Consider the following 20,008-nt stretch of genomic DNA (forward strand, 5'->3'; position numbering starts at 1 on the left):
TAGATCCAACTCAGAAAGCCATCAAAACTTCAATATAGACCATGAGGTCATAGATATGGACTCTAGGGACAATTTAGTCACGAAAAGTTCCTATCTTCACTTGCATGCATGAGCTTAAAAGACTAAAATAATGATCTAAATGTTGCATGGGGCTTCGATGGCCATAAAGTTGGCACCTTTATGCCATGAAGTCCCCTCAAGACCCCATATCTGACAGGTTTGCCCATATGGAACGTCCAAATCCCAAAACCAACATACTTGGACCAAAACATGAAGAAAGCATCCGAAAACTAGATCTAATCTGTTGGATAAGGTGTATAAGTCCATAACTATTTCTGGTATGTACTTGACCCGACCCGGCATGGTCCATTTGGGTTGCATCGCACCATGCAATTGGATAAACTAAAATGAGAGAAATCACACTTATGGTTTATTAATATATTATAAGTTCTAATATATTAATAATATTATTTAATTAGTTTGATCAAGAATTAATTTAGAATTAATTAAGTGATCAAAAGATAACTAATTAAATATATGGGTAGATTATGTAAATCTTCCATATCTTATATAGTGGGCTAAGAGGCTCCATGGATTATCAAGTTGGGTTCCACCCATAGGATGCTCCATGGATGCTCCATGGGAGTTACAAACCCATGGGTCATGGAAATGAAGAGTCATGACACATTAGGGTTTACATGGTGTAACCCTAGATGTGTCAACACTATATAAGAAACCCATTCTCCACCAAAATTGGCTACACTAAGAAACAAGAGGGCTAGAGCGGATTTTTCAAGTGTAAGATTCTCTCAAAGTTTACTCCTTTGCATTTGTTGTTGTGTGAAGCATTTGAGGCATCACACTTGGGGTGCTAGGCTCACAAGGTTTCATGGATCATAATCAACAACAAGGTAAGTTATTCTATCTTTCATTCAAGTTAAAAATGTTTCCCATGTATGCTAGATAGGAATATAACCTTGGAATTCAACTTTGCATGATTATTAGACAAACATAGATCCAAGGCTATTAGGGTTGCATGTACACTTAGGAAGTGTTAGAATGCTCAAAACCCATCAGTGGTATCAGAGACAGGTTTGTTTGTTGTTGTTTTTTTTTGTGCAAACAGCTTGAAAAAAAAATCGTTTTTCTGTTTTCTGCTCGTATGAAAGTTTGCACATTTGTTGCTGGAAATGGACTAGAAACATTACCCTAAACTGTTTTGATGTTTTAAAGCTTGTTTTAGATAGTTTAATGTTTATGCGAATCCATTTACAATGGCAATTATTAAAATTACAAGTTTTTTTTTAAGTGTAATTTTTGATTCTTGAAAGTGTTCATATTCATGTTCTTGAACTTATGAAGATTAGATGATCATAGGAATTGTTTGTAACCTTCATGGTAGTTTAATTCATGATCATAATGTGTTTTAATGGAGTCCATAACTTGTCCTCAAGTTATGGAAAACCAAAAGTCTCACTTTTATTAAAGCCATTAAAAGAACACAAGAGTTATAAAAATGAAGAGTCTTCATTTTTATTACTGAATTAATTCAAAATTTATAAGAAATGAAAAGTTTTGGAAGTTTACAAAACTTTCCCTCAAGTTTTGGAACATGTAAAGTCTTGATTAAAACTTTAGTTCCAACCCTTAGAATTTTAAAAGTTAAAATTCAACCCTTATACTTTATAATATTATAAGTTACTAATGTATATATGTATAACGTCAAGTCATCTTACCGCTAGTACGCCTCATTCACGAAGTCGGTCTATAAGGGGGGGTATAAGGTTGTTGCCTATAAAATGGCAACTTAATGGGTGTCCACTCTCACCCACCGCTTCCTTGATCGGTGGAGGGTCGTTAGCCGAACGGGTAAGACAAGGACTTATAAATTCTCATTAAAAGTATGATGAATATTATAAAGTAACTAAATGCTTTTATTAAATTCCCAATCTTAGTTACTTTAGGAAAATGTGAATAAGGTGCTAATCCATGAAATTACACTTTACACTTTGTTTTAGTCGTTAGTGGAGCTCGTGTGGTTAACCGGCACACTAACTTGGACTTAGCAAGGAAGGTAAAGGGTGACTTAAAGTTTATTATAGGTCGGTGGAGCTCGTGTGGTTTACCGGCACATCGATTGAGTAATAAACATTAAGTGTACCAAGTGATTTGCATGGTTACTTCACACCTCGTTTTGTGATCCTCGGTATCCCAGTCACAAAACTTGGAGGGCACACTCGAGATTGATACATGCCTTTGAAAAGTTCATTGAATCTCAAAAGAATCTAGGAATTCCTAAGAACCAATTAAAAACCTAATATCTATATTTCGTTTTTCATGGTGGAAATTGGTGAATCGTCATTCACCTACCTTTCAAATATGTTATAGCTTGGATTAAGGCGTACCTCTTCTAAGTTATAATATATTGTGATTGGATCCTAGCCTTAATATTACATGGGGGTGTTTTATTAAGGACTCTCTTAATATCTAAACTAATCTTGTTCTCTTCTTTCAGATGTCTTCAAACAATGCTGCTTCTGGCTCTAATCCTAATGGCTCCTTTACCCTTATGAACTTGTGTGGGAAAGTCACTTTTGATGGATCCAACTTCAATGAATGGATCAGAAACATCAGGATGATTACCCGCTACGAGGACAAAGAATATGTCCTTGACAAGGAGCTTAAGGAGATTGATGAGACCACTGCAACTCCGCAGGAGATCGTTGACTTCCGGGCACATGAAAGGGATGCTACAAAAGTGGCATGCATCATGTTGGCCACCATGACAGCGGAACTCCAAAAGTCCTATGAGGACTTCTACCCTTTTGAAATGCACCAAGATCCGATGGAAAGATACCATCGAAGTGCACGACAAGAGAGGTATGAAATCATATGCTCTATCATAACAACCATGATGAAGGACGGGGAATCCGTCACGAGCCACATGCAGAAAATGCAAAGGTATGTGGATCGGTTGCTGAAGCTTAATGTGAACTTCCCTAAGGAGCTTGCAATAGATATCATTTTGCACTCCTTACCATCGTGCTATGATCAATTCTGCATGACATATCACATGAATAAGGAAGTGGTCACACTCAGCAAACTTCAGGGACTCCTCAAGACCGCAGAAACAGGTCTTAAGGGTAAGTCGGTTGTTAACACTCCTACTCCAAACTCCGCCCCGGTTTTGGCAATCGGGAAAGGTAGAGGGAAGAAGAGGAAGAGCTCTTCGAAGGGTACCAAGGCTAGGACCCTTGATGGCTCTTCTTCAAGTGGAACCAAGAAAGGTTTTGTCACTCCTTCTTTTGACCCTAAAGAGGCTGAATGCTTCTATTTCCATGAAAAGTCACATTGGAAGCGGAACTGCCCAAAGTACCAGCAAGATGTGAAGGATGGGAAAGTTAAACCCAACCATGCAGGTATTTACACTATCTTATCTAATAACTCACCCCATTCTAACTCTTGGGTCCTTGATACCGGTTGTGGTATTCATATATGTTCTGATTTGCAGGGACTAAGAAGAAGTGAGAATGTGGAGCATGGAAGAATAAACTTAATCATGGGGAATAGGAAAGCTTTACCTGTCACCAAGATTGGAGTTTATACTTTATCGCTAAGTAGTGGGTTTAGTTTAGATTTGAATAAATGTTGTTATTCACCAGAAATGCCAAGAAATATTATTTCCTTTCATGCATTGTATAAACAAGGTTTCACCTTTTCATTTGATAATGAAGTTGGTTCGATTAATGCTTTCTTTAATAATGTTCTTTATTTTAAAGCATTACCTTGTGATGGTGTGTATGAAACTGTATCTGTGGTTGATAACTTAGGAAATAATGTATTGTGTATTGATTATGTTAATGATAATAACTTGGATAAAGCATCATTATGGCATTGTCGTCTTGGACATATAAGAAAGAAACGCATAGGCCAACTCCAAAAGGATGGAGTATTGGAGTCATTTGACCTAAAGTCAGATGATAGTTGCGAATCATGCTTACTTGGAAAAATGACAAAGTCACCCTTCACAGGTTCTTGTGATAGGGGTGAAGGTTTGTTGGATCTTATACACACGGATGTGTGTGGGCCCTTCAAACATGCCACAAGGGATGCTAATCGTTATTATTTGACTTTTACTGATGATTACAGTAGATATGGATATGTCTACTTAATCAAGCATAAGTCAAAGACTTTTGAGAGGTTTAAAGAGTTTAAACAGGAAGTCGAGAATCAATTGGGCAGGAACATTAAGATGCTTCGATCCGATCGAGGTGGTGAGTATCTTAGTTCAGAGTTCCTCGACTATCTTAGGGAATATGGGATTGTCTCACAATTGACACCTCCCAGGACACCGCAGTTGAATGGTGTAGCTGAGAGGCGTAATCGAACCTTGTTGGATATGGTTCGTTCCATGATGAGTCGAGCTTCGCTACCAATCTCATTTTGGGGGTATGCCTTAGAGACTGCCGCCCATATCCTTAATCTAGTTCCCACAAAGAAAGTTGCCAAAACTCCTCATGAGATGTGGACTGGTAAAGTACCCAAACTAGACCACATTAAGATTTGGGGTTGCGAGGCTTTCGTGAGACACGAGACTCATGATAAGCTCGAACCTCGAAGTGAGAGGTGTATTTTCATCGGCTACCCACAGAAATCCTTTGGTTACCTCTTCTACAGACCTAGTGAGAATGTGGTCTTTGTAGCTAGGAGGGCTTTCTTTCGAGAGAGAGAGTTCATAAGCCAAGGAGACAGTGGGAGGCAAGTTGACCTTGAAGAAATTCAAGAGTCAAGTGGTGAAGGAACTTCAAACCCTAGCACTCAACTTGAGGAGGAAACTTCTGTTGAGCCAATTGACAAGTCTGTACCTCTGAGGCGTTCCACAAGGGTTAGGAATGCACCTGAGCATTACTATGGATTCCATATTACTGCGGAAGGTGATACACTTATCAGTGATGAGACACTGATAGGTCTGGATGAACCTAACAGTTACGTGGAAGCCATGGCAGGCCCTGAGTCAGCCAAGTGGAAAGAGGCAATGGACAGCGAGATACAGTCCATGTATGACAATCAAGTTTGGAACTTGGTTGAGAATGTACCAGGTCGTAAGACTGTAGGGTGCAAATGGATCTTCAAGAAGAAGACCGACATGGATGGTAATGTACACACTTATAAGGCACGACTGGTTGCAAAGGGTTTCTCACAAACTCCGGGAGTTGATTATGATGAGACCTTTTCTCCAGTGGCCAAGATTAAGTCTATTAGGGTTCTGTTAGCCATAGCCGCATTTCATGACTATGAAATATGGCAAATGGATGTCAAAACCACTTTCCTTAATGGAAAGTTGGCTGAGGATGTTTACATGAGTCAGCCAGAGGGTTTTGTCAACACAGAGTACCCTAATAGAGTGTGTAAGTTTGAGAAATCCATTTATGGGTTAAAGCAAGCACCTCGCAGATGGAATCTTTGCTTTGATGAGAAAGTCAAGGAATTTGGCTTTTCTAGGAGTGAAGATGAATCTTGTGTATATGTCAAGGCTAGTGGGAGTATAGTTAGCTTTTTGGTATTGTATGTGGATGACATACTACTCATAGGAAATGACATTCCAACTCTGCAGGACGTTAAGTCCTGGCTTGGGAAGTGTTTCTCTATGAAGGACCTAGGAGAAGCTGCCTATATTCTAGGGATAAGGATCTTGAGAGACCGGAGTAAAAGACTAATTGGACTTAGTCAGAGTACTTACTTGGATAAGGTGTTGAAGAGATTCGGCATGTAGGACTCCAAGAAAGGAGAGTTACCCATCCAGAGTAATGCCAGATTGAGTAAGACACAAAGCCCTAGTACTGAGGCTGAGATAGCAGAAATGAGTCGAATACCTTATGCTTCGGCTGTAGGATCGATCATGTATGCTATGACGTGTACTCGACCTGATGTAGCCTTTGCTTTGAGCATGGTTAGCAGGTATCAGGGGAACCCTGGCAAGGCACACTGGACTGCGGTAAAGAATATCCTCAAGTACCTACGGAGGACTAAGGACTGGGTCCTTACCCTCGGTGGGAGTGAAGACTTGAGAGTTGTAGGGTATAGTGATGCTAGCTTTCAGACTGATAGGGATAATTTCCGCTCTCAGTCAGGCTGGGTCTTTACCTTAAATGGAGGAGCAATATCTTGGAAGAGTTCCAAGCAAGAGACAGTGGCTGATTCAACTTGCGAATCAGAGTATGTAGCAGCTAGCGAGGCAGCAAAGGAGGCGATATGGCTGAAGAACTTCATTGGAGACCTTGGAGTTGTACCAGCTATTAAAGAGCCAATGGAAATTTTCTGTGATAGTGAAAGTGCAGTTGCCTTAGCCAAGCAACCAAGGGATCACGGGAGATCCAGACACATCGACAGAAAATACCATTTCATCAGACATCGAATAGAAGAAGGACTCCTCGTGGCAAAGAGGGTATCATCGGATGAGAATCCAGCAGATCCCCTCACGAAGGGACTGACTCGGGTTAAGCATCTCCAGCATGCTCGGAGCATAGGGCTGAAGGATGATATTAGATTTAGTAGTTAGATAACCTTGAAATTTGTAAAGTGTAATTGACATTAGATGATGAATAAGAGGTGTTTTATTTATGAGTAAAGTGTTGCTATCTCTTGTCGATCGTTTACTATATTTCTTTTGCATTTTTTGACTTCCAGAATAATTATGTTTGGTATATCATATTATTCGAACCTCCACAGTCGGTCATATGTCGGAAGTAGGTATGAATCAAGACTGTCATGATTGGTTGCAGAGGTCTAAGTTGTTGGACATGGCTACAACACTCATGAGTGCTCATAAGTTCTGAGCATTGGACTCAACCCACGCTCACTGGAATCACTTCATGGAATTTATCTCGAGTGATCGTGAGACGGTAATATCATATAAGTCTTCAAACCTAGAGATATGATTTGTTACTTATGAGTTGGTTATGCATTGATTGTACGTTAACGCATTGGTAACTCGATGTTATAAAACGTGCTTTTGTGTATAATTCAATGAGTGGTAGAACAAACATATGAGTCGAAGTTTATCTGTTCCTTCTTGGATTAGAAGCTGATATCTGGGCCCCTTGATGATTTTGTTTTGACCTATATACCGGGCCCGGTCAGAACTAAGTTGATGTGTTCAATTAAGTTCTTTGTCAAACAAATCGGAAATCGGGAAACAAACTGCTGGACAATAAGTAAGACATTGGTCCATGTATTTGTCCGGCTGATATCTAGAACAGAGGATTATATGATCACTTATCTTAAATGGCGTATCATCATCTTCTCAGTTCCGAGAGACCTTGAAAGAGCTACGATTGCCGATCGGTTCCTGAAGTATTGCAGTTATAGTTATTAGACTTATCCAAGTGGGAGACTGTTGGATAAGGTGTATAAGTCCATAACTATTTCTGGTATGTACTTGACCCGACCCGGCATGGTCCATTTGGGTTGCATGGCACCATGCAATTGGATAAACTAAAATGAGAGAAATAACACTTATGGTTTATTAATATATTATAAGTTCTAATATATTAATAATATTATTTAATTAGTTTGATCAAGAATTAATTTAGAATTAATTAAGTGATCAAAAGATAACTAATTAAATATATGGGTAGATTATGTAAATCTTCCATATCTTATATTGTGGGCTAAGAGGCTCCATGGATTATCAAGTTGGGTTCCACCCATAGGATGCTCCATGGATGCTCCATGGGAGTTACAAACCCATGGGTCATGGAAATGAAGAGTCATGACACATTAGGATTTACATGGTGTAACCCTAGATGTGTCAACACTATATAAGAAACCCATTCTCCACCAAAATTGGCTACACTAAGAAACAAGAGGGCTAGAGCGGATTTTTCAAGTGTAAGATTCTCTCAAAGTTTACTTCTTTGCATTTGGTGTTGTGTGAAGCATTTGAGGCATCACACTTGGGGTGCTAGGCTCACAAGGTTTCAAGGATCATAACAACAACAAGGTAAGTTATTCTATCTTTCATTCAAGTTAAAAATGTTTCCCATGTATGCTAGATAGGAATATAACCTTGGAATTCAACTTTGCATGATTATTAGACAAACATAGATCCAAGGTTATTAGGGTTGCATGTACACTTAGGAAGTGTTAGAATGCTCAAAACCCATCATAATCATGCTATAGACAAGGTAGGAGCTTTAGGGTTTCGTGATTAGGGTTTCATAATCATTAAGAAACCAACATACTTCTCCTTCTTCAAACTCACCAAGAAAGCACAAAGTTAGCTCACAATCACCAAAAATAGCTCAGGGTTTCGTGATTAGGGTTTTGGACAGTGGAGGTTGGAAATGAGGCCAGCTTATAGGGGTTAAGGTATTTAAATAGGGTGCAAAACCCTGAAAATTAGGGTTTCATTCTGCCAGCCTACTCATCGAGTTGAGGCCTCTCAACTCGTCGAGTAGGGCTCTTAACCCGCATCCAAATTCATTCCTACTCGACGAGTCTGGGGCTCCCAACTCGTCGAGTTTCTCTACAAAAGCGAATAATTTATAAATTAAAATATATACCACGAACCAGGCGTTACAAGTCTCCCCCACTTATCTCAAACTTCGTCCTTGAAGTCTTCCGTCCCAAATAACTATGGATAATGCTCCCTCATCTCCTCATCTGGCTCCCATGTCCATTATGAACCCTTGCGGGGCAGCCACTGCACCTTCACTAACTTCACGACCTTGTTCCTCAAGGTTCTCGTCTTGCGATCCAGAATCACCACTGGTCTCTCCACATAGTTCAGGCAGTCGTCCACTTGGATATCCTCCAAAGGCGCAACTGCGGAATCATCCACTAAGCACTTCCACAGCTGGGAAACATGAAAAGTATTGTGGATCTGACTAAGCTCGGCTTGCAAATCCAGTCGATACACAACCCGGCCCATCCGGGCCAAAACCCTGAACGGACTGATGTACTTGGGGCCTAGCTTGCCCCGCTTTCTGAACCGGATGACACCTTTCCAAGGTGACACCTTCAGGAGATCCATATCCCCCACCTGGAATTGTAAGTTCGACTGGCGCCTATCGGTGTAGCTCTTCTGCCGACTCTGAGCTGTCTGGAGCCTACTACGGACCTACTATATCATCTCGGTAGTCTTGAGTACACCTCAGTACTCCCCATGACCCTCTGACCGACCTCTCCCATATAGCATATCTAAGGGAGGCCGGTCGATATCGGTGTGGTAGTTATTATTATACGAAAACTCTGCCAATGGAAGGTAGGTATTGTTGGATAAGGTGTCTAAGTCCATAACTATTTTTGGTATGTACTTGACCCGACCCGGCATGGTCTATTTGGGTTGCATGGCATCATGCAATTGGATAAACTAAAATGAGAGAAATAACACTTATGGTTTATTAATATATTATAAGTTCTAATATATAAATAATATTGTTTAATTAGTTTTGATCAAGAATTAATTTGGAATTAATTAAGTGAACAAAAGATGACGAATTAAATATATGGGTTGATTATGTAAATCGTCCATAACTTGTATAGTGAGCTAAAGGCTCCATGGATTATCAAGTTGGGCTAAGGTCCGTAGGATGCTCCATGGATGCTCCATGGGAGTTACAAACCCATGGGTCATGGAAATGAAGAGCCATGTTACATTAGGGTTTACATGGTGTAACCCTAATTGTAACACACTATATAAAGGATATGAAACTCACCAAAATCGGCCACTAGAAGCAAGATAGAGAGCAAGCCGATTTCTTAGTGTGACATTTCTCTCAAAGTTTATTCCAAGAGCATTTGGTGTTGTGTGAAACATTTGAGGCATCACACTTGGGGTGCTAGGCTCTCAAGGTTTTCAAGGAATCAAATCAACTACAAGGTATGCAACTCTAGCTATCTTTTATGTTTAAAAGTTCCCCATGTATGCTAGATAGGATTATGAACCTTGGAAAAAGTATTTTGCATGTATTTTAGAAAAACATAGATCCAAGGTTTCTAGGGTTGCATGTACACCTTAGGAGTGTTAGAATGCTCAAAACCCATGAGTGGTATCAAAGCCTAGGCTTGTTTGTTTGATACTTGATGCAAACTGCTTGAAAAATCGAAAATCTGCTCACTGTTCGTCTGAACTCGCCGAGTCCATGGGAGGAATCGACGAGTCCATGTGAAAGTTCATCCTACTCGTCGAGTAGGATCATGCACTCGACGAGTAGAAGCTGCTGTGTGCATATTTTCGAGTTTTACTACTGGAAATGGACTAGAAACATTACCCTAAACTATTTTGGTGTTTTAAAACTTGTTTTAGATGGTGTAATGGTTGTTCTAATCCATTTACAATGGCTAATATCAAAATTCCATGTTGACATGTGTTCATATGTTCTTGAAATTTTGATATGAATATTTATGTTTTTATGAGTTCTTGATAGATCATAGGAATTACTTGTTAAAATTGTTTAATGCTTAATTCTTGATCATTATGTGTTTTAATAGGATCCATAATTTGTCCTCGAGTTATGGATTACCAAAAGTTTTTTCTTTTAAAGTCCATTATTAACCAGATAGGTTACATAAAATGAAAAGTCATTCATTTTAATGAACCATTTAACTCATAAGTAATGAATTGAAAGGTTTTGTAAAGTTACAAAACTTGCCCTCAAGTTTTGGAACATGTAAAGTCATCTTAATAAACTTTAGTTCCAACCCCTAAAATTTTAAAAGTTAAATTTCAACCCTTATACTTTATAATATTATAAGTTCATAATAATTATATATGTATAAGAACAAAGTCGTTTTACCGTTAGTAGGCCTCATTCACGAAGCCGATCTATAAGAGGGGTATAAGGTTGTTGCCTATAAAATGGCAGTTTAATGGGTGTCCATTCTCACCCACCGCTTCCTTGATCGGTGGAGGGTCGTTAGCCGAACGAGAAGGACAATGACTTCAAAATTCTCATTAAAAGTATAATGATTGTTATAAAGTAACTAAATGTTTTTTTTATAAATTCTCAATCTTAGTTACTTTAGGAAAATGTGAAAAAGGTGCTAACCCATGAAATTATACTTTGCACTTTGATTAAGTCGTTAGTGGAGCGTGTGTGGTTAACCAGCACACTAACTTGGACTTAACAAGGTAGGTAAAGGGTGACTTAAGGTTTTCCATAGGTCGGTGGAGCGCGTGTGGTTAACCGGCACATCCATTAAGTGAAAAACATTACGGGTACCAAGTAATTTGCATGGTTATTTCACACCTTGTTTTATGATCCTCGGCATCCCAGTCACAAAACCTGAATGGCACATTCGAGATTGAAACATGCCATTGAAAAGTACAATGAATCTCAAAAGAATCTAGGAGTTTCTAAGACCAATTAAAACCTAATAATTTAATATTTCGTTTTTGTGGTGGAAATTGGCGAATCGTCATTCACCTACCTTTCAAATATATTACAGCTTAGATTACGGCATCCCTCTTCTAAGTTATAATATATTGTGATTGGGTCCTAGCCTTAATATTACATTTGGGTGTTTTATTAAGGACTATCTTTATATCTAAACTAAACTTGTCTTTTCTTCTTTTTCAGATGTCTTCCAACAATGTTGCTTCTGGCTCAAACCCTATCGGCTGCTTCTCTTTCATGAACCTTTGTGGGAGAGTCATCTTTGTTGGATCCAACTTTACAGATTGGATCAGGAACATCAGGATGGTCACTCGCTATGAGAACAAAGAATATGTTCTCGACAAAGAGCTTAAGGTACCCGAGCCGACTGCTACTCCTGAGGAGATCGCTGAATATGAGGCACATGAAAGAGATGCTACTAAAGTGGAATGCATCATGATGGCCACTATGACAGCCGAGCTCCAAAAGTCCTATGAGGACTACTATCCTTTTGAGATGCACCAGGATTTGATGGATCGCTACCATCAGAGTGCTCGTTAAGAGCGATATAAAATCATCTCCTCCATGATAATAACCCAGATGAAGGAGGGTGAACCCATCACGGGACACATGCAGAAAATGCAAAGGTATATGGACCGTTTGATGAAGCTGGATGTGGACTTCCCCGAGGAGTTGGCAATAGATATCATTTTGCACTCCTTACCTTCGTGTTATGATCAATTCCGCATGACATACCACATGAATAAGGAGGAATTTACACTTAGCAAACTTCAAGGACTCCTAAAGACCGCTGAAAGTGGTCTTAAAGGTAAGTCGGTTGTTACCACTCCTACTCCTACTCAAAACTTCGCCCCTGTCTTGGCAATCGGGAAACATAGAGGGAAGAAGAGGAAGAACCCTTCGAAGGGTACCAAGGGTAGGACCCTTGATGGATCCTCTTCGAGTGGAACCAAGAAAGGTTTCGTTACTCCTTCTTCTGATCTAAAAGAGGCTAAATGCTTCTATTGCCATGAAAAAGCGAACTGGAAGCGAAACTGCCCAAAGTACCAGCAAGATTTGAAGGATGGGAAAGTAAAACCCAACCATGTAGGTATTTACACTATATTATCTAATAACTCACCCTATTCTAACTCTTGGGTCCTTGATACCGACTGTGGTATTCATACTTGTTCTGATTTGCAAGGACTAAGAAGAAGTGAGAATGTGGAGCATGGAAAGATAAACTTGATCATGGGGAATAGGAAAGCTTCACCTATCACCAAGATTTACTTTGTTGCTAAGTAGTGGGTTTACATTAGATTTGAATAAATGTTGTTACTCGCCTGAAATGGCAAGAAATATTATTTCCTTTCATGCTTTGTACAAACGAGGGTTTACCTTTTCTTTTGATAATGAAGTTGGTGGAATAAATGCTTTTTTTAATAATGTGTTTTATTTTAAAGCATTACCTTATGATGGTGTGTATGAAGATGTGTCTCTTGTAGATAACTTAGGAAATAATGTGTTATGTATTGATTCTACTAATGATAATAACTTGGATAAAGCATCATTATGGCATTGTTGTCTGGGACATATAAGCAAGAAACGCATAAGCCAACTCCAAAAGGATGGAGTCTTGGAGTCATTTGACCTAAAGTCAGATGATAGTTGTGAATCATGCTTACTTGGAAAAATGACAATGTCACCCTTCACAGGTTCTTATGCTAGGGGTGAAGGTTTGTTGGATCTGGTACACACGGATGTGTGTAGACCCTTCAAAACTGCCACAAGGGATGCTAATCGTTATTATGTGACTTTTACAGATGATTATAGTAGATATGGATATGTCTACTTAATCAAGCATAAGTCAGAGACTTTCAAAAGGTTTAAAGAATTTAAATAGGAAGTAGAGAATCAATTGGGTAAGAACATTAAGATGCTTCGATCTGATCGTGGTGGTGAGTATCTTAGTACAGAGTTCCCCGACTATCTTAAGGAATGTGGGGTTGTCTCACAATTGACACCTCCCAGGACACCACAGTTGAATGGTGTGGATGAGAGGCGTAATCGAACCTTGTTCGACATGGTTCGTTCCATGAAGAGTCGAGCTTCGCTACCAATCTCATTATGGGGGTATGCCTTAGAGACTGCCGCCCATATCCTTAATATGCTCCCTACAAAGAAGGTTCCCAAAACACCTCACGAGATTTGGACTGGAAAAGTTCCTAATCTAGCTCACATCAAGATTTGGGGTTGCGAGGCTTTCTTAAGGCGCGAGACTCACGATAAGCTCGAACCTCGAAGTGAGAGGTGTATTTTCATCGGCTACCTATAGAGATCCTTTGGTTACCTCTTCGGCAGACCTAATGATAATGTGGTCTTTGTAGCAAGGAGAGGTGTATTTCGAGAGATAGAGTTCATAAGCCAAGGAAACAGTGGGAGGCAAATTGACCTTGAAGAAATTCAAGAGTCAAGTGGTGAACGAACCTCAAACCCTAGCAATCAACCTGAGGAGCAAACTCCTGTTGATCCAATTGACGAGTCTGTACCTCTGAGGCGTTCCACAAGGGTTAGGAATGCACCTGAGCATTACTATGGTTTCCATATTACTGCGGAAGGTGATACACTTATCAGTGATGGGACACTGGTAAGTCTGTATGAACCTAACAGCTATGGGAAGCCGTGGCAAGCCCCGAATCTGCTAAATGGAAAGAGGCAATGGACAACGAGATACAGTCCATGTATGACAATCAGGTTTGGAACTTGGTTGACAATGTACTAGGTCGCAAGACAGTTGGGTGCAAATGGATCTTCAAGAAGAAGACCGACATTGATGGTAATGTACACACTTGTAAGGCGCGACCGGTGGCAAAGGGATTTTCTCAAACTCCGGGAGTTGATTATGATGAGACCTTTACACCAGTAGCCAAGATTAAGTCTATTAGGGCATTGTTAGCCATTGCTGCATTTCATGACTATGAAATATGGAAATGGATGTCAAAACCGCTTTCCTTAATGGGAAGTTGGCTGAGGATGTTTACATGAGTCAGCCTGAGGGTTTTGTCAGTACAGAGAACCCTAATAGAGTGTGTAGGCTTGAGAAATCCGTTTATGGATTAAAGCAAGCACCTCGTAGATGGAATCTTTGCTTTGATGAGAAAGTCAAAGAGTTTGGCTTTTCTAGGAATGAAGATGAATCTTGTGTGTATGTCAAGGCTAGTGGGAGTATAGTTTGTTTTTTTTGATATTGTATGTGGATGACATCTACTCATAGGAAATGACATCCCGACCTTGCAGGAAGTGAAGTCCTGGCTCGGGAAGTGCTTCGCTATGAAAGACCTAGGAGAAGTTGCCTATATTCTAGGGATAAGGATTCTGAGAGACCGGAGTAAAAGACTGATTGGACTCAGTCAGAGTACCTACTTGGATAAGGTGCTGAAGAGGTTCAGCATCCAGGATACCAAGAAAGGAGTGTTACATATCTAGAGTAATTGTTGGATAAGGTGTCTAAGTCCATAACTATTTCTGGTATGTACTTGACCCGACCCGGCATGGTCCATTTGGGTTGCATGGCACCATGCAATTGGATAAACTAAAATGAGAGAAATAACACTTATGGTTTATTAATATATTATAAGTTCTAATATATTAATAATATTATTTAATTAGTTTGATCAAGAATTAATTTAGAATTAATTAAGTGATCAAAAGATAACTAATTAAATATATGGGTAGATTATGTAAATCTTCCATATCTTATATAGTGGGCTAAGAGGCTCCATGGATTATCAAGTTGGGTTCCACCCATAGGATGCTCCATGGGAGTTACAAACCCATGGGTCATGGAAATGAAGAGTCATGACACATTAGGGTTTACATGGTGTAACCCTAGATGTGTCAACACTATATAAAAAAACCCATTCTCCACCAAAATCGGACACACATAAGAAACAAGAGGGCTAGGCCGATTTTAGAAGTGTGTATTCTCTCTAAAGTCATTCCAAAAGCATTTGGTGTTGTGTGAAGCATTTTAGGCATCACACTTGGGGTGCTAGGCTCACAAGGTTTCAAGGATCATAAGCAACAACAAGGTAAGTTATTCTATCTTTCATTCAAGTTAAAATTTGTTCCCCATGTATGCTAGATAGGAATATAACATTGGAATTCAACTTTGCATCATAATTAGACAAACATAGATCCAAGGTTATTAGGGTTGCATGTACACTTAGGAAGTGTTAGAATGCTCAAAACCCATCAGTGGTATCAGAGCCTAGGTTCGTTTGTTGTTTTTTTTTTGTGCAAACAGCTTGAAAAAAATCGTTTTTCTGTTTTCTGCTCGTATGAGAGTTTGCACATTTGTTGCTGGAAATGGACTAGAAACATTACCCTAAACTGTTTTGATGTTTTAAAGCTTGTTTTAGATGGTGTAATGTTTATGCTAATCCATTTACAATGGCAATTATTAAAATTAGAAGTTTTTTTTAAGTGTCATTTTTTATTCTTGAAAGTGTTCATATTCATGTTCTTGAACTTATGAAGATTAGATGATCATAGGAATTGTTTGTAACCTTCATGGTAGTTTAATTCATGATCATAATGTGTTTTAATGGAGTCCATAACTTGTCCTCAAGTTATGGAAAACCAAAAGTCTCACTTTTATTAAAGCCATTAAAAGAACACAAGAGTTATAAAAATGAAGAGTCTTCATTTTTATTACTCAATTAATTCATAAGTTATAAGAAATGAAAAGTTTTGGAAGTTTACAAAACTTGCCATCAAGTTTTGGAACATATAAAGTCTTGATTAAAACTTTAGCTCCAACCCTTAGAATTTTAAAAGTTAAAATTCAACCCTTATACTTTATAATATTATAAGTTAGTAATATATATATGTATAACGTCAAGTCGTCTTACCGCTAGTACGCCTCATTCACGAAGTCGGTCTATAAGGGGGGTATAAGGTTGTTGCCTATAAAATGGCAACTTAATGGGTGTCCACTCTCACCCACCGCTTCCTTGATCGGTGGAGGGTCGTTAGCCGAACGGGTAAGACAAGGACTTATAAATTCTCATTAAAAGTATGATGAATATTATAAAGTAACTAAATGCTTTTATTAAATTCCCAATCTTAGTTACTTTAGGAAAATGTGAATAAGGTGCTAATCCATGAAATTACACTTTACACTTTGTTTTAGTCGTTAGTGGAGCTCGTGTGGTTAACCGGCACACTAACTTGGACTTAACAAGGAAGGTAAAGGGTGACTTAAAGTTTATTATAGGTCGGTGGAGCTCGTGTGGTTAACCGGCACATCGATTGAGTAATAAACATTAAGTGTACCAAGTGATTTGCATGGTTACTTCACACCTCGTTTTGTGATCCTCAGTATCCCAGTCACAAAACTTGGAGGGCACACTCGAGATTGAAACATGCCTTTGAAAAGTTCATTGAATCTCAAAAGAATCTAGGAATTTCTAAGAACCAATTAAAAACCTAATATTTATATTTCGTTTTTCATGGTGGAAATTGGTGAATCGTCATTCACCTACCTTTCAAATATGTTATAGCTTGGATTACGGCATACCTCTTCTAAGTTATAATATATTGTGATTGGATCCTAACCTTAATATTACATTTGGGTGTTTTATTAAGGACTCTCTTAATATCTAAACTAATCTTGTTCTCTTCTTTCAGATGTCTTCAAACAATGCTGCTTCTGGCTCTAATCCTAATGGCTCCTTTACCCTTATGAACTTGTGTGGGAAAGTCACTTTTGATGGATCCAACTTCAATGAATGGATCAGAAACACCAGGATGATTACCCGCTACGAGGACAAAGAATATGTCCTTGACAAGGAGCTTAAAGAGATTGATGAGACCACTGCAACTCCCCAGGAGATCGCTGACTTCCGGGCATATGAAAGGGATGCTACAAAAGTGGCATGCATCATGTTGGCCACCATGACAGCTGAACTCCAAAAGTCCTATGAGGACTTCTACCCTTTTGAAATGCACCAAGATCTGATGGAAAGATACCATCAAAGTGCACGACAAGAGAGGTATGAAATCATATGCTCTATCATAACAACCATGATGAAGGATGGGGAATCCGTCACGGGCCACATGCAGAAAATGCAAAGGTATGTGGATCGGTTGCTGAAGCTTAATGTGAACTTCCCTGAGGAGCTTGCAATAGATATCATTTTGCACTCCTTACCATCGTGCTATGATCAATTCCGCATGACATATCACATGAATAAGGAAGAGATCACACTCAGCAAACTTCAGGGACTCCTCAAGACCGCAGAAACAGGTCTCAAGAAGAGGAAGAGCTCTTAGAAGGGTACCAAGGCTAGGACCCTTGATGGCTCTTCTTCAAGTGGAACCAAGAAAGGTTTTGTCACTCCTTCTTCTGACCCTAAAGAGGCTGAATGCTTCTATTGCCATGAAAAGTCACATTGGAAGCGGAACTGCCCAAAGTACCAGCAAGATGTGAAGGATGGGAAAGTTAAACCCAACCATGCAGGTATTTACACTATCTTATCTAATAACTCACCCCATTCTAACTCTTGGGTCCTTGATACCGGTTGTGGTATTCATATATGTTCTGATTTGCAGGGACTAAGAAGAAGTGAGAATGTGGAGCATGGAAGAATAAACTTAATCATGGGGAATAGGAAAGCTTTACCTGTCACCAAGATTGGAGTTTATACTTTATCGCTAAGTAGTGGGTTTAGTTTAGATTTGAATAAATGTTGTTATTTGCCAGAAATGGCAAGAAATATTATTTCCTTTCATGCATTGTATAAACAAGGTTTCACCTTTTCATTTGATAATGAAGTTGGTTCGATTAATGCTTTCTTTAATAATGTTCTTTATTTTAAAGCATTACCTTGTGATGGTGTGTATGAAACTGTATCTGTGGTTGATAACTTAGGAAATAATGTATTGTGTATTGATTCTGTTAATGATAATAACTTGGATAAAGCATCATTATGGCATTGCCGTCTTGGACATATAAGCAAGAAACGCATAGGCCAACTCCAAAAGGATGCAGTATTGGAGTCATTTGACCTAAAGTCAGATGATAGTTGCGAATCATGCTTACTTGGAAAAATGACAAAGTCACCCTTCATAGGCTCTTATGAGAGGGGTGAAGGTTTGTTGGATCTTATACACACGGATGTGTGTGGGCCCTTCAAACATGCCACAAGGGATGCTAATCGTTATTATTTGACTTTTACTGATGATTACAGTAGATATGGATATGTCTACTTAATCAAGCATAAGTCAGAGACTTTTGAGAGGTTTAAAGAGTTTAAATAGGAAGTCGAGAATCAATTGGGCAGGAACATTAAGATGCTTCGATCCGATCGAGGTGGTGAGTATCTTAGTTCAGAGTTCCTCGACTATCTTAGGGAATGTGGGATTGTCTCACAATTGACACCTCCCAGGACACCGCAGTTGAATGGTGTAGCTGAGAGGCGTAATCGAACCTTGTTGGATATGGTTCGTTCCATGATGAGTCGAGCTTCGCTACCAATCTCATTTTGGGGGTATGCCTTAGAGACTGCCGCCCATATCCTTAATCTAGTTCCCACAAAGAAAGTTGCCAAAACTCCTCATGAGATGTGGACTGGTAAAGTACCCAAACTAGACCACATTAAGATTTGGGGTTGCGAGGCTTTCGTGAGACGCGAGACTCGTGATAAGCTCGAACCTCGAAGTGAGAGGTGTATTTTCATCGGCTAGCCACAGAAATCCTTTGGTTACCTCTTCTACAGACCTAGTGAGAATGTGGTCTTTGTAGCTAGGAGGGCTTTCTTTCGAGAGAGAGAGTTCATAAGCCAAGGAGACAGTGGGAGGCAAGTTGACCTTGAAGAAATTCAAGAGTCAAGTGGTGAAGGAACTTCAAACCCTAGCACTCAACTTGAGGAGGAAACTCCTGTTGAGCCAATTGACAAGTCTGTACCTCTGAGGCGTTCCACAAGGGTTAGGAATGCACCTGAGCATTACTATGGATTCCATATTACTGCGGAAGGTGATACACTTATCAGTGATGAGACACTGATAGGTCTGGATGAACCTAACAGTTACGCGGAAGCCATGGCAGGCCCTGAGTCAGCCAAGTGGAAAGAGGCAATGGACAGCGAGATACAGTTCATGTATGACAATCAAGTTTGGAACTTTGTTGAGAATGTACCAGGTCATAAGACTATAGGGTGCAAATGGATCTTCAAGAAGAAGACCGACATGGATGGTAATGTACATACTTATAAGGCACGACTGGTTGCAAAGGGTTTCTCACAAACTCCGGGAGTTGATTATGATGAGACCTTTTCTCCAGTGGCCAAGATTAAGTCTATTAGGGTTCTGTTAGCCATAGCCGCATTTCATGACTATGAAATATGGCGAATGGATGCCAAAACCGCTTTCCTTAATGGAAAGTTGGCTGAGGATGTTTACATGAGTCAGCCAGAGGGTTTTGTCAACACAGAGTACCCTAATAGAGTGTGTAAGCTTGAGAAATCCATTTATGGGTTAAAGCAAGCACCTCGCAGATGGAATCTTTGCTTTGATGAGAAAGTCAAGGAATTTGGCTTTTCTAGGAGTGAAGATGAATCTTGTGTAAC

The sequence above is a fragment of the Lactuca virosa genome, chromosome 9 (genome assembly GCF_052849685.1).
Source record: "Lactuca virosa cultivar CGN04683 chromosome 9, Lactuca_virosa_CGN04683_v6, whole genome shotgun sequence".
Lineage (NCBI taxonomy): Eukaryota > Viridiplantae > Streptophyta > Magnoliopsida > Asterales > Asteraceae > Lactuca > Lactuca virosa.